The sequence below is a fragment of the Gopherus evgoodei genome, chromosome 1, assembly GCF_007399415.2.
Source record: "Gopherus evgoodei ecotype Sinaloan lineage chromosome 1, rGopEvg1_v1.p, whole genome shotgun sequence".
NCBI lineage: Eukaryota > Metazoa > Chordata > Testudines > Testudinidae > Gopherus > Gopherus evgoodei.
Window position 1 is genome coordinate 83,659,522 of NC_044322.1, and position 14,269 is coordinate 83,673,790.

Below are 14,269 nucleotides of genomic sequence, written 5' to 3' on the forward strand. Positions count from 1 at the left end.
TGATGTTAAGCTATGAGTTGTTCCATGGTCTTTCAGTTAGTCTGCTGCAGGTGGTGGCAGCTTTTCCAATGTGAACATTGAGTTCTTCATCAGTTGAGAGGTTGGTGGTCACTGCAGAGCCTAAATAGCTGAATCTTTAGACTACTTCTAACTGGTTTGTATTTACAGTGATTGAATGATCTTGTGGAACTACCTGTCCTAATACCAACTGTTGTGTTAATGTTGATGGCAAGAGCAAATTCCTGACAAGCACTTGAAAGGAGGTCTATAAGTTCTTGTAGTAAATCTTCATTGTGGGCTATGAAGGCAGCAGCATCAGAGAATAGAAGTTCCCCGATTAGCACCTTTTTGACTTTGGTCTTTGACCGATAGAAGATCGGATGGGAAACTCTTCAGTGGAGATACACGCCATCTTTCATGTCCTAAACACAGTTCAAGGGTACTACTAAGAAGATTCTGAAGAGTGTAAGGGCAAGAAAACATTCTTGTTTCATTCCACTTTTCATCTCAAATCTGTCCAAAGTGGACCTGTCAAACTGGATAGTTGCTCTCATGTTGTTGTGGAATGAACATATAAGACTTAACTGGGTTGGTGGACATCCTATATTTCCTAGTGTTGCAAATAAACCTGCTCTGCTGACTGTGTTGAATGCTTTGGTTAGGTCTACAAAGGTGATGTACAATGATCATTTTTGCTCTCTGCACTTTTCTTGGAGTTGAAAATATCATGTCTGTAGTTGATCTTCCAGACCTGAATCCATACTGTGATTCAAGGTAGACATGATTTGCTAGCTGTTGTAGACATACTAAGATGACTTTTGCAACTGCTTTTCCTGCTATGCTTAGTAGTGAGATACCCCTGTAGTTGTTGCAGTAACCCTTTTCAACTTTATTTTATACAAAGTGATGATTTTTTCCATCACACATCTCTTGTGGTACCTAACTCTTCTTCCAGCATTTAAGTAGCAGCTGATGAAGGTATGGTAATAGGCTGTCTTTCCTGCACTTGAGGAATTCTGCTGGGATGCCATCTTTTCCAGAATCCTTGCCACTTGATAGCATATAAATGGCCTTGCTTAGCTCTTCTACAGTGGGCTCCACATCTAGCTCTGGCTGACCTGTAGAGTTGGTATTAGGTCCAGTGATTCGCTGGCGATGTTTCTTTCTTGCGCACATAGCTCTGAATAGTGTTCAATCCCATGAGACAACTGCTTGCTTTTATCTCTAATTTCACCACTCTGCAATTTGAGAGGGGCAAGCTTTCTTCAGGCTGTCATGCATAAATTTGAGGTTTCCTATGTCTAAAGCTGTCTGTATTTCTTCACAAAGCTTGATCCAGTAATGAATTGCACAGCATCTGCTTGCTCACTATATCTCAGTTTTTTCATGTCGAAGTTTCATTTTGATGATCTCTGTTGGCTTCTTGATGTGTTCCAGATAGGCTGTGTTCTTAATGTTGATGAGAGGTAATAGTTCCACTTCATTTTTTTCAAACCAGTCCTTTTTTGATGGTCTCTTTCTCCTGACCCAAGTTAAATCTTCCCAAAATTTCTCTGCCTTCTCAGGTAGTGATTTCTCATTCGTGCTATGTTCAAAAGCCTTCACAAACTCTTGGCATTCCCTCTGTTTTTTAGCTTTTAATAGAGCTGATTTTTAGCTTGCTTCTAGGGTTTGATCTATGTAGTTTCTTGACTGTAATCTGAATTTTGCCAATAATCAAGGAGTGGTCAGTGCCACAGTCAGCATTGTGAAACATGCGAGTGTTCTGCACTAAGATAAGGTCTTTTCTTTTGAGGATAACAGGGTCTAATTGGTGTCAGTGGCCTGATTTGAGGATGCCCTCATGACACTTTGTGGTGATTTTTTTCTGTAAAATGTAAATTGGTAATGCACATTTGATTTAGGGCACAGAATTCAAGAAGTTGTTGGCCATTTCCCATTAATTTTGCCAATGCTAAAATGTCCTAGGCAATCTGACCATGAGTTGTTGTCTGCCCCAACTCTTGCACTGAAGTCACCGAGGAGGAAAACTCTCAGTTAATGGTATTCTTTTGCAACTTAATGCAAAGAATCATAAAATATATTTTTATCCTCGGAGTTAGATTTGAGTGTTGGTGCATAAGGCACTAATGATGTTCACAGAGCCAATGGTCATCTGAAGTTTAAGCGAGATGATATGCTCTGACTTCTCAAGGGGTGTTTCTAGGAGCTTTACCCACTTGTTTCTCACAATGAAACCGACACCATGCAGAACATTTTCTTCACTGCTTTTACCTTGCTGAAAGAAGGTGTAATTGGCCTCTTGGACAGAACAAGCATCTGCAAGCTTTGTTTCCTGGAATGCTGCAATGTCAACATTGAGTTTGTACAACTCACAGTCTATCAAATCTGAATACTGTATGCTGACATCCTGACAATCCAGCTTCCAAGCCAGAAAGTTCTTGCTTTCTTAGGTTTTCTTGGTTTTTTCTCAGGTACAAGGTTTCCGTCTGTCTTTCAACTTTTGGTCTAGCTCCACTAAACCCATGAGACAGACAAACCATGGTGGGTCAGCACCTACTGTACAGTGGCTGTCTGGCTTTTTGGTGGGCGGTGGCTGCCCGCCAAATGTGGTGATTCTTCCCACCATCAAAGGTGACCCATGGTGCCCTTTGGACCAGAGGAAGGACAGGAGTTGATACATTTGGAACCAGCTGTGATCCAAGAGTTTCCAGAGCACAGGAGATCTTCCAGCTGCATGTCTTTGGGGCTCCATTCCTCGACTGATTATCAGGCACAGCTGAAAGGCCCAATCTTTCCCGTGTGGATGTCATTGGCAAAAATACTGAGTGAATTTGCTCATCCTAGTAGTCAGGGATAAAATTATTCCTCTGCATCGCTTCTGATGAGGTTAGGAAATAGTGGTGATGGTGGGGAATATGTTTCTCCTTTCTAATCTCCTCCAATAACACAATAAAGTGTCAGGAAAGGAAGCCTGTTGGTACTAGGACATGCTTTGGTTTGGACGATGGAAAGGTTAAAAACATTAATTAGGTGTGGTGGTAAGGGAAAATAAATAATGGGAAAGGCATTCAAGAGGCCCAGCCCGTATTAGGTGTTTTGGGATTCTGAATTTTGGGTAGGTATATTCCAGAGATTGGGTCCAGTTGTGATATTCATAAGAGGATTCAAATGTATCTGGAGTTCAAGATGCTTTGAGATAGAGTTTTGATTTTAATATAAATATGAACAGAAAGATGTGTATTTTTTTGGTAAATGCAATGTATAGTGATCCCTCGCTCTCCAGTGGGGAGGGAGGCCACTCTGCCTTATTGTATTGGGCGATAACCATTGGGCTCGGGTTGCACCAGTGGGCCCAAACTATAAGTAGTCTATAGTTCTGGGCACACCTGACAAAGGCAAACAATCAACAATAGTCTGGTGCTCTTGTCCCCACCTTTGGGTAGGGCAGAGCACTGGGTAGTCATTAGTTTGCAGGCCTGAGCTGGGGCTGGCAGTACTTAACTGTCTGGAGCACTAGCTCTTTGGGCAAGGCCAAGCTGGGAGCAGGCTGTAGCCTAAGCCTCCTGGCTAAGGCAGCCAGAAAACCCTCCGTTCTGGGTTCACACAGTCTAGGGGCTCTAGAATAGGGTCACCTCCACCAAGGCTAACATCCTAGCTTGATGGATGGTAGATTCACACAGGCCTCCTGGCCTGTGGTGGTGAGTCGGCCACCCCAGGGGTGGGGTGGCCGAGGGCAGGGAGACATGGGCTAGCCCGACTCTACTGCATCCCAGCCCAGGACCCTAACAGTGGCAGAATGCTCCACCAGTGGGTCAGCGGGGGGATCTAGCCTCAACACGCTGACCTAGAAGCAGTCAGCCACCTATCTGCATAGTCATCGGCTGTCCCTGGGCTACTTCCTATCTCCCCAGGGTTTGGTACCTCTGGGATCCACAGGTCTTCTGGCTCCTCTGGGTACACAGAAGATGGTAGTCCCCGCAACTCCTCTTCTGAGACCATTTCCTCCAGAGGCAGGGTGCTGCAGAGTGCAGATTCAGCTCCTGGATGCCACAGCAATGAGGAGGCATCTGTCTCCTTCTCTGGCTCCCAATCCACTGAGCTGCAGAGTCCTCCCTTTATACATCCTCTCCTGCCCTGGTACTTATAGCAAGGGGGGTGGGACAGGTTTGGCTCTGCCTACCGGGGGCAGTGTAGTGATCCCTTGTCTCCAATCTGGAGTGAGGCCACTCTACCTCAGTACTCAATGGTTCACTCCAAATGTTAAGTTACATTTTGGAATAAAAAACAAAGTCTAACATGCTGAAAACATCAAAACAAACACATTCTTTACATAAAATATGCAATAGCCCAATACACTAAAGATATCTTACCTTCATATTAGTGAGTCCTTTGATGTGATTCCCAAACACTCAAGAACATTGGAAAGAATCTGACATTGCCTTTTCTCAAGGGCATGTGAAATAACTTATTTAGTGAATCCAGGAGAGTATAGATTTCCATCAGGGAGCAGCCTCTGAGGAAGCCAAAAAGTTCAGTGAATATTTTTGGGCCAACAGCTGCCAAAGTGTATTTGGGCTGGATAAAACCCAAAATCTCATTAGCTATTATATTTGCTCTTGCTCTAGACAGGACAACTAATGCACATTATATAATACTTCATTTGTTAAGTGATTTGTATGGAACAATTAAAAAGCTAATTAAATTCATAAGATTTGCATTGGTTCTTTCAAGGTTATTCACAATTTATGTGGGATTTTCTTGCAAGCTGTCTTTTTTTTTTATTAAGAATAAAAAAAAAAGTTTGAGATTTGATGTCACAAATATCTGTAGAAGGTACCAAAAGGTAACCTTTCAAACATCTTATGAGTTTGTTACATTATCTAGACCTTTAATTTTAAAAAGATCCAATTAAACCTAATCTTGCATGATAGTTCAGTGTTAAATTGTTATACACTTTTTGCATTGAATTGGGAACACAATCATTCAATAGCTTTTAACTAGAGTTAAGAGTCATTCCCTTTTTCTGAATGCCTTGTGTTAAAGGAGGCGCACAGGAAGCCATTGAAATGTATAATAACTACTAAACCTCCAAATATAGAGAGAACAATAGATACTATTTTGTGTCATTGGATGGCAATCTTTATACATAATAACTATATATTTCTAGTTTTATAGTTATACTCCACAGGTTGTGGGAAATTATTGTTTCACGGGAAATGCAGTTTCTGCCAGATCATTTTTTTTTTTTCTGTGGGAAAATGTTGACTTTGACAATACACTTCAGTGTTCCATCAAGAAAACCAGAATGAAATATTTTGTTTTCGGATTGGTTTGACCCAATTCAAAACATTCCACCTTGAGTAAATTCAGCCTTAATCTGAAATCTGACTATGATTCCATGCTGTCTCCAGTAGCAGTACTCCAGGTTCCTCATGCTCCATTCTCCCGTATAGGCTGGACAGCTTGGACACACTATATCTCCCATGGTGCACCACAGTTTCCCATCTCACTGAGCTGTGAAGTACATCATGGGAGTCACACAATTGTGGGTGCATTGTAGGAGATGTAGTCCAGTCATAGAGCTCTGCTCATGATATCAGTAGAACTATGAAAATGTATATCAGTTGAGGATCTGTTCAAAACTTCGTGTAGGAGTCCCTCGGACACAGGCTTGGAGGGAAGCCACTCTGCCACTGAGTCAGGTAACTTAACAGTCAATTAGCGGCCTTTCACTCTTAACCTCTGGTGGGAAGAGCAGTAAGCAGGCTCTTGACTATGCTTCTTGGCAAAGGCAGCCAGCAAACACACAGTCTGGAACTCTGCCCCCCTGCATGGGGCAGAGTAGGGAGCAGGTTTTAGCCTTTTGGCCTCCTGGACAGCAAATACACAGTCTGGGCCCACAGTCTCCTGGCACAGGCCTTTTGGCCTGGAGTGAATAGGCCTCCACTCAGAGAGTGGGGTTGGCTGCAAGGGGTAGGGGGCTGTGGACCTTGAACCACTTCTTTTTCCACAGAGGGCTGGTCAACTCCTCCCCACATTGTGCTGCTCCGTGCAGTAGTTTGAGAGCTGACCTTGTTTGTGAAGACGGAGGCAAAAAAAGCATTGAGTACATTTTTCCACATCCTCTGTCACTAGGTTTCCTCCCTCATTCAGTAAAGGGCCCACACTTTCTTTGACCTTCTTGTTGCTAACATACCTGAAGAAACCCTTCTTGTTACTCTTGACATCTCTTGCTAGCTGCAACTCCAAGTCTAATTTGGCCTTCCTGATTTCACTCCTGCATGACTGAGCAATATTTTTTATACTCCTCCCTGGTCATTTGTCCAATCTTCCACTTCTTGTAAGCTGCTTTTTTATGTTTAACATCAGCAAGGATTTCACTAATAAGCATGAGTCAACAGTGTGCCCTTGTTGCCAAGAAGTCTAACAGCATTTTGGGCTGTATAAGTAGGAACATTGCCAGCAGATCGACGGATGTGATCATTCCCCTCTATTCAACATTGGTGAGGCCTCATCTGGAGTACTGTGTCCAGTTTTGGGCCCCATATTACAAGAAGGTTGTGGAAAAATTGGAAACAGTCCAGTGGAGGGCAACAAAAATTATTAGGAGACTGGAGCACATGATTTATGAGGTGAGGCTGAGGGAACTGGGATAGTTTAGTCTGCAGAAGAGAAGAATGAGGAGGGATTTGATAGCTGCTTTCAATTACCTGAAAGGGGGTTCCAAAGAGGATGGATCTAGACTGTTCTCAGTGGTAGCAGATGACAGAACAAGGAGTAATGGTCTCAAGTTGCAGTGGGGGAGGTTTAGGTTGGATATTAGGAAAATGTTTTTCACTAGGAGGGTGGTGAAGCACTGGAATGGGTTACCTAGGGAGGTGGTGGAATCTCCTTCCTTAAAGGTTTTTAAGGTCTGGCTTGAGGAAGCTCTGGCTGGGATAATTTAGTTGGGGATTGGTCCTGCTTTGAGCAGGAGGGTGGACTGGATGACCTTCTGAGGTCCCTTCAAACCCTGATATTCTATGAGTCTATGACCCATCTTACACCACCAGGTCTCAAGGGCCCTAACAGTGGTGAATGGTTCCACCATTGGGTCAGTGGGAATCCCACTGAAACACACTGACTAGAGCTCCAGCAACAAATCTGAACTAAGCCCAGGGAGACCACACTACTTCCTACTACCGTCCAGCGGAGATGTCCGTAGTCCAAGGGTCATCTCTCTCTGCAGGGTACACTGCAGACAGCAGTTCTGGCAACTCCTCTCCAGGGTTGGTTTCCTCTGTGGGCAAGTTGCTGCACAGAAGAGGTTCAGCTCCAGAGTTCTGCACTGGGCTTAGACATCCTTCTCTGGCTTCATCCCAATTGAGCTGCATGGCCCACCACATCTGGAATAAGGGGAAGCTCAGGGTTGGAGAGAAGCCACTCTACATTCCCCCCCACACACACACCATGTCCAGCTCCCAGGCCCCAGGGATGGCTATGTCCCTTTCTCCTAATTCTGAAAAAAAATCCACATTTTAATTACCCTTACCGGCTTTCTGGCGTACCGTTAATACATATGGTTGGAGGGTGAGATACGACCACATCAGCCGAAAATTCATTTCCTTCAGACTACTTTGCCACTTAAGGGAAGCATAACCTTGCACAAGCAGAAAGAGCCCCCCTCAGGAGGTAATAACATAGGACATCCACTGCCCACTTGACTAAAAGGTCCTTCTTCTCAATTACGGAGTAATTCCATGCAAGTTAATAGCTGTCAACTCAGTTTCAAGGTGGAGTGTTCCTTCTTCTCTATCACTTGGGAGAAGAAGGGTCCTAGTTCAACCTCCAAGGCTTCAGTTTGTATGATGAACTGCCTGGTGAATCAGGGCTAAATAACACCAGTTTTCAGGACAGGAGGTCCTTGAGGTTCTGGAAGACCTCCCTTCATTCAGCTGTCCAGAGCACATGTCAAGGGCTGTCCTTTGTCAGGAGCTCTGTCCAGGGGCCATGATCATTGCAAAGTTGGGAATGAACCATCAGTAATAGCCAGCCAATCCCAAGAATTGCCGCACTTGTATTTTTCTGGTTGGTGGTGTGAAAGTAGAATGAATTATATTGTGAAAATAGAAAGGATTAAAGAAATGTTGTCTGTATCTTTAAGCAAAGATGTTGGAATGTTGCAACCAGGTGTCAGGAATACAGACATTAACATAGAACAGTTGCACCGTTTAAGGGCAATTGGTGAAGCATTAGCCTTAGATCGATAACAGTTAGTAAGGAAATAGGATATGCATGCTGTGCCCCAGCTGAATTTTACTGTTTTGGTATCTTTGTCCCTTTGTCTAATTCCCGCTCTTTTATCTGTATAAATAAGACTGTTTGAGCCTTGCATGGGCGCTCACATATTCTGAATGTTATTGGCAGAGCGCTGTGCTAATAAAACAGAGTGGTCTGACAAATTGTGAGTCCTGATTCTAACTTTGACAATTTGGAGGTTCCACCGAGATGGCAACCGTCTTCACTGGGGCTGTGTGATTCCTGACTGTTTTTGTAGGATGACCGTGGCAGCCGGCACCTGGGCGTTTGGCCCAAGCGGTCCCCCACTAGAGCGGAAAGGCGCACAGCCACAGTGAGGTCTACGCCATCGAACCTGTTGGTTCCCACTCTGTTCTGGTAGGGATCCTGGGATCTGACATCAGGAATCTGGTCAGGTAATTATTTCTGTGTTTTGTCCGGACTGAGGACTGTCCTGTCTCTGTGTCTATCTGTCCTCTTGTGGAGTGTTTGAGTCTGGGTGCCGTCTCTGTCTGGGGATCGGCCGACCAAGGGGTTCCTGTCCCCGCGGTCTCAGTGAGTGAAATCTGCACAATTGCAGCCGCACCACACCTTGGGTAAAACCCTTAGTGTGAAAGCAAGGGCAATTGAGGCAGTAGCCTGTGGGCTCCTTTTGTGTGTTGCAGCAGGCATTGCTCTGATGAACCTGAATTTCCTTCTTGTGTGATTGGTGTGTGAAAGTCCTCCTGTACTGGTAACCAGACGTCTAAGTCGGGACAGTTCCCTAAATGAATGCCGGCTCATTTTATGTATTTAGGATGGGTCCAGACTCCTGTAAAAAGGGTCCAGACTCCTGTAAATTTCTGGGAAAATGGTCTAGGCTAACTCAGGGGGATCCCAAAACTCAGTGGCCACTGTTAAAATCTTGGAACAAAGACTGAGTGGACGTCTTAAAAGACAAACTCGGCCAACCTAAAACTAAATTGGCTAAAGGAGAGGTTAATTGTTTCATGCAGTGGTGGGAAGAGGCAAATCATAGGTGGACAAAATCAAAATTGGCCTCTCTCACTTATTCAAATAATAAGTTAAAAGCTTTACTAAAAGCCTCCTCTCCCACCACTAGACCGAGCGCTCCCCTTTACCCCGTTCTCCAAACCCTGGATCGATCCAAACCCCTTCATACTCCCATCTCATTGTAAAAAGGACAAAAAGTCCCTTGTTCTGTTCCCCTTTGTTGTCTGCCTCAGAAACTGATTCTTTATAGTGTCCCACTACCAATTCAGCAAGGCTGGGGGCGGGGGGCGCTCCTCAACTAGCCCCCACCCTTCCTGGTCCCTTTCCTTGAACATTTCTTTCAAAATTGTGAAATGACCACAATATCACTCACAAATGGTTAAAAAAAAAAAAAAGCAGGATCGGGCCCAGACAAGCAGGCAAGCAACAGATAAAGAAACAGGTTGAAAGCCCTAAGGGAATAGTGTCAGGAGTAAGAAAAGTAGTAAGTGCAGGCATGAACCCCTAGAACAATACTTAAAATGGTGAAATCTGAGGTGATAAAGGTGTCATTTTGGTACATAAACAAGTGATTTAAGGAAAGAGAGTAAAAGTTAACTCTATAGAGGCTGGAGAGAATTAAGCAGTTAAATTTTGTGGAAAATGTTAAAAAGGACCATGTTAAAGAGAGAGAATTCTTGGTTTCTTTGCAGCCATTCTGAAGGGAAAATGGGCCCTTTTCCAGAAGAGTGCCTGTAAATAATCCATATATATATACAGCTATGCAAAAACAAAGCAGTGTAAAAAAAAAAAATGTTAAGGAAAAGAAAATGTGTATGTATCTATTTGTCTGTGAAAATATGTAAAGTTCTAAGAATCTAAACCAACACATCTGGTTTGTAAAACTACTGTTTTGTAGGTGTAAGATAAATTAATTTTGTTTTTGTTTTTAATGCCACTAAAAATTCATTTGACTCTTTAATTCAAAGTTTCAAAACTGACAGACCTTTTTGCAAGACACAGGTAATTAGTATTGTTTGGCTTTGGGATTTAGCATTTAACCCTTAAGGGGTAACTTGATTCTTTACAAAAATTAAAATGTTTTTAAATAAAGACCAAGTCATGGCTGCAATAGGGCAGTCAGAATCAGGAGAATAGGTAGAGATTCTGGAGTCTTTTTGTTTGTTTGGTTTGTTTTTTTTGTAACAATAGCAGATAAGAGCTGTAATGACAGAATAAGAAATTAACAGTGACCCTCTGAAGCAACAGCAGAAGTGAGGTGCACAAAACAAAAAGAAGCAATGTTAAAAACACTGAGCCTTAAAATGACTCTGTGTAATCAGACTGTCACTTTAATAAAAGTACATGAAAACTCTGTAAAAACAAAACAAACAGTTATACCTTATGTAAAAATTAATATAACTAATGTTTTTGAAAAGTTATAGTATAGAAAGAATGTGCATTTTCCGTAGGATATGTGCAGCATATATTGTAGAAAGGGATGTAAAAAAAAATAAAATGCAAATGAAACATGCTGCTGAATTAAAATCCTATTAGGGCTCCAAAAAGAGCCGCAATAGGCTGTGTTTTTCTTTTTCAGATCCCTGTGTGTTAAGACAGAGTCTCTGAGCTCTGCTGATGGCTTTGAATCCAAAAGCCTAGCCTGTGTTGATGCAAATTACCTAACTGATAAAGAAAGGTGAGAACTGCCAGCACAAACGAAGCTGCAAATAAAGAACATACCTGGTCAGCAAACAAACTGCCTACATAAAAGGCATGGTATAACAAGATACCTTTAATAAATTTGATGCTAATGTTACTGTTAATATTAAACATTAAAATAACTTTAATGTTAGTGAGTACCCCTGTAACAACTTGTAGTGTGTATGATTTTTGGAAAAATCCTTTAAAGTAATATGGTAATGATGCTTCTCAGCTATTACCTGTGAATAAACTTAAATCTTAACACAGCAGGAAAAACATTACAAACTTGGTCTGCTATATAAGAGGCAAAACTTGAGGTACACCACCTCATGAATTTAATAACTAAACAGTGGAATAATTTTTGCATAACCCTTAAAATGTAGAAGCCATTAAAACCTGGCCTGCCTAAAAAAAAAAAAAAAAAAAGGCACAGGAAAATATGGGGTAATTCCTCTGTTTTGCCTGCAGTCAGGAAGGGTATTTGTAAAAGAATGGAATCTTTAAGCAATAATCAATACCACCCCAAAAGGGGTAGAAGAATGTTCTTTTTGTCTTTCAGATAATCCAAAGTACTGTATAATGGACTATGTGTATGTGTTAATTCTTGGGGAAAAGTGTTTAAAAAGTGTTAGCAACCCACCAGAAGACAAATGTAAATGTAATGTAAGTACTGTGTTTACCAATAATCACATTTACTATTTGCCACAACAACAACAACAAAAGAGTCTCCGCTTACTGTAAGCACTGATTTAGCTGAGTTCTCTATCAATCTTGGCATTGAATGGCAAACAGTTACCAATCATCTGTTAAAAGGTAAAAAGGTAACATAGTTCCTAAAATAAAATAAAATAAAACAAAAACAAAAATGTGGAAAACTGGACTATTCATATTATACACGCAAATGGGGACATGTTAAGAATTGCCACTGCAGAAAAGCATAACAGCTTACCATTGGTATAACATATTTTCTGGATGGTCTCCCACAACTACTGGCATACTAATGTTACTACCCCTAATTGTTTTTGGTTTTAAATTGTATGTGTTTAATTGAAATGTTTAAAATGTGCTGGTGAATAAAACAAATGTATGTAAAGCTAAAGCCACAGGCCCAAATCACCTCCCAGTATTTTCTATTACGTGGACTAAATAAGAAGTGACACTGGCGATTAATAATCTTAGTGTCAAAAGGGGGATATGTAGGAGCAGGATTTTATAATGTCCCATAAGAACTAAAGTATAATTTGATTTCATCCTGCTAGCCATTTTTTTTAAATAGCAGAAAGAACTGACCCCCTGGGACTATAAGATTCTGTTTTCCCATATGCATTACAAATTGGGCCCTCTCTAACTCTTTGTTCTAAGATTTAGGTAGTAAGAGACAGGATTCTCTATTGTGTCTGTGTTAAGTAAATTAGAGAAACATTGAAGGCCTGGGTCTCAATGTAAATTGTCTTAGTTATCAATTGTAAAACTTAGCAAGGTTTAATTTGCAATGCTTTTTTTTGTTCTATATAAAATACTACTGTTTGTATTCTCAATCTGTTTGTGTGAATGAGGAATGTATGCATCAGGAAAAGACAAGGTGTGAAGGCCATTGTTACAGCCAGAGTCAAGGGACAGCTGTTAAACTGTCTGGCATCTCAGAGTGGATACATGCTTCGCAGTGTAAGAATGCACCACCCCCAGTGAACCAACCACCACCTCAGGACCACGCAGAGTCAATTTTTTTGACTCCAGAAGAAGACGTAGAGGAACAGCCTGCAATAACTTACAATCTACGCTCTCGTAAGGGTTGCCAGAAGCAGATGACTACATAAAGCAAGGCCCAAGAAGAAGCAGTAGTGAGCTTAGCGCCTGCTGCCTGGTGGACATAAAACTGTGACTGCAGTTCCCTCAGTTGAGGTTGTCAGAACCAGAAGGGCCCTGCCTCCAACATGCGCCTCTGGTGGTGCCTGTTCTTCGGCTGCTGGTATCTTAAGGTCTGGGGAGTCCACAATGACAATTCTTTTATCCAGCAGCAAGTGTGGATAGCTCAAACCCTTATTATTTCTAAATGCTGGGTCGGCAGCCACATCCCAGCCCACTCTCAAACTGGTGTTCCTGTCCTGGCTATCCCACTCAATTCCCCAGACCTCACTGGAGGACCTTGTCCGTTTAACACAATATGGAACAGTCATGACACCTGGAAAAGGCTATTGGCAGTTCCTTTATCCCACTTGGGGGAGCAATACACCAGGCAAAAAAAAAAAAAAAAAAAAGGGTCCTAAGTAGTTAAATAATGGCAAATAAAACCAGAGAAAGTTTAAGAGCCCTGGCCAAAGAAACAGGGGCGATCGGACAGGTGGCCCTCCAGAACCGTCAGGCATTGGACATAGTGCTGGCGGCCAAAGGAGGGACCTGTGCTCTCACTGGAAAACAATGTTGTATGTTTATACAATACCAATGAGGTAATAGATCGCTATACCACTTAGAACAAATCACATATCTTCCTCATGAAGAGCTGAGTTCTTTTTGGAAGTGGCTAAGTAACCTGTTCAATTTCTCTGGCATAGGAAACTGGTTGTTTCAGGGAGCCCTAACTATCCTGTTCGGAATCTTAGTGATTTTTGTATGCTTTCAGTTAATCTCCTGTTGTATCCAGAATTGTGTCACCCAGATGGCTGCCCCAAAACAGAGTGCTAATATGATGATTTTGAATATCACTGATGAACAAAGAAATAAGGAACGGTTAATTTGTGGAACCCAGTAATTGTTGGTCATGGCGTGCGCTTGACCAAAAGGAGGGATTGTGAAAGTAGAATGAATTATATTGTGAAAATAGAAAGGATTAAAGAAATGTTGTCTGTATCTTTAAGCAAAGATGTTGGAATGTTGCAACCAGGTGTCAGGAATACAGACATTAACATAGAACAGTTGCACCGTTTAAGGGCAATTGGTGAAGCATTAGCCTTAGATCGATAACAGTTAGTAAGGAAATAGGATATGCATGCTGTGCCCCAGCTGAATTTTACTGTTTTGGTATCTTTGTCCCTTTGTCTAATTCCCGCTCTTTTATCTGTATAAATAAGACTGTTTGAGCCTTGCATGGGCGCTCTCATATTCTGAATGTTATTGGCAGAGCGCTGTGCTAATAAAACAGAGTGGTCTGACAAATTGTGAGTCCTGATTCTAACTTTGACAGTGGTGAGCAGGTCTGTAGTGCCTGGACCTACCCCATGGGGCTATACCTGGCCTCATCCCAATGTATAACCAAGAACAGTGGCCTCCTGCCATAAGATCCATCACTTCTTTAGATTCACCTTCAATCCAGTGT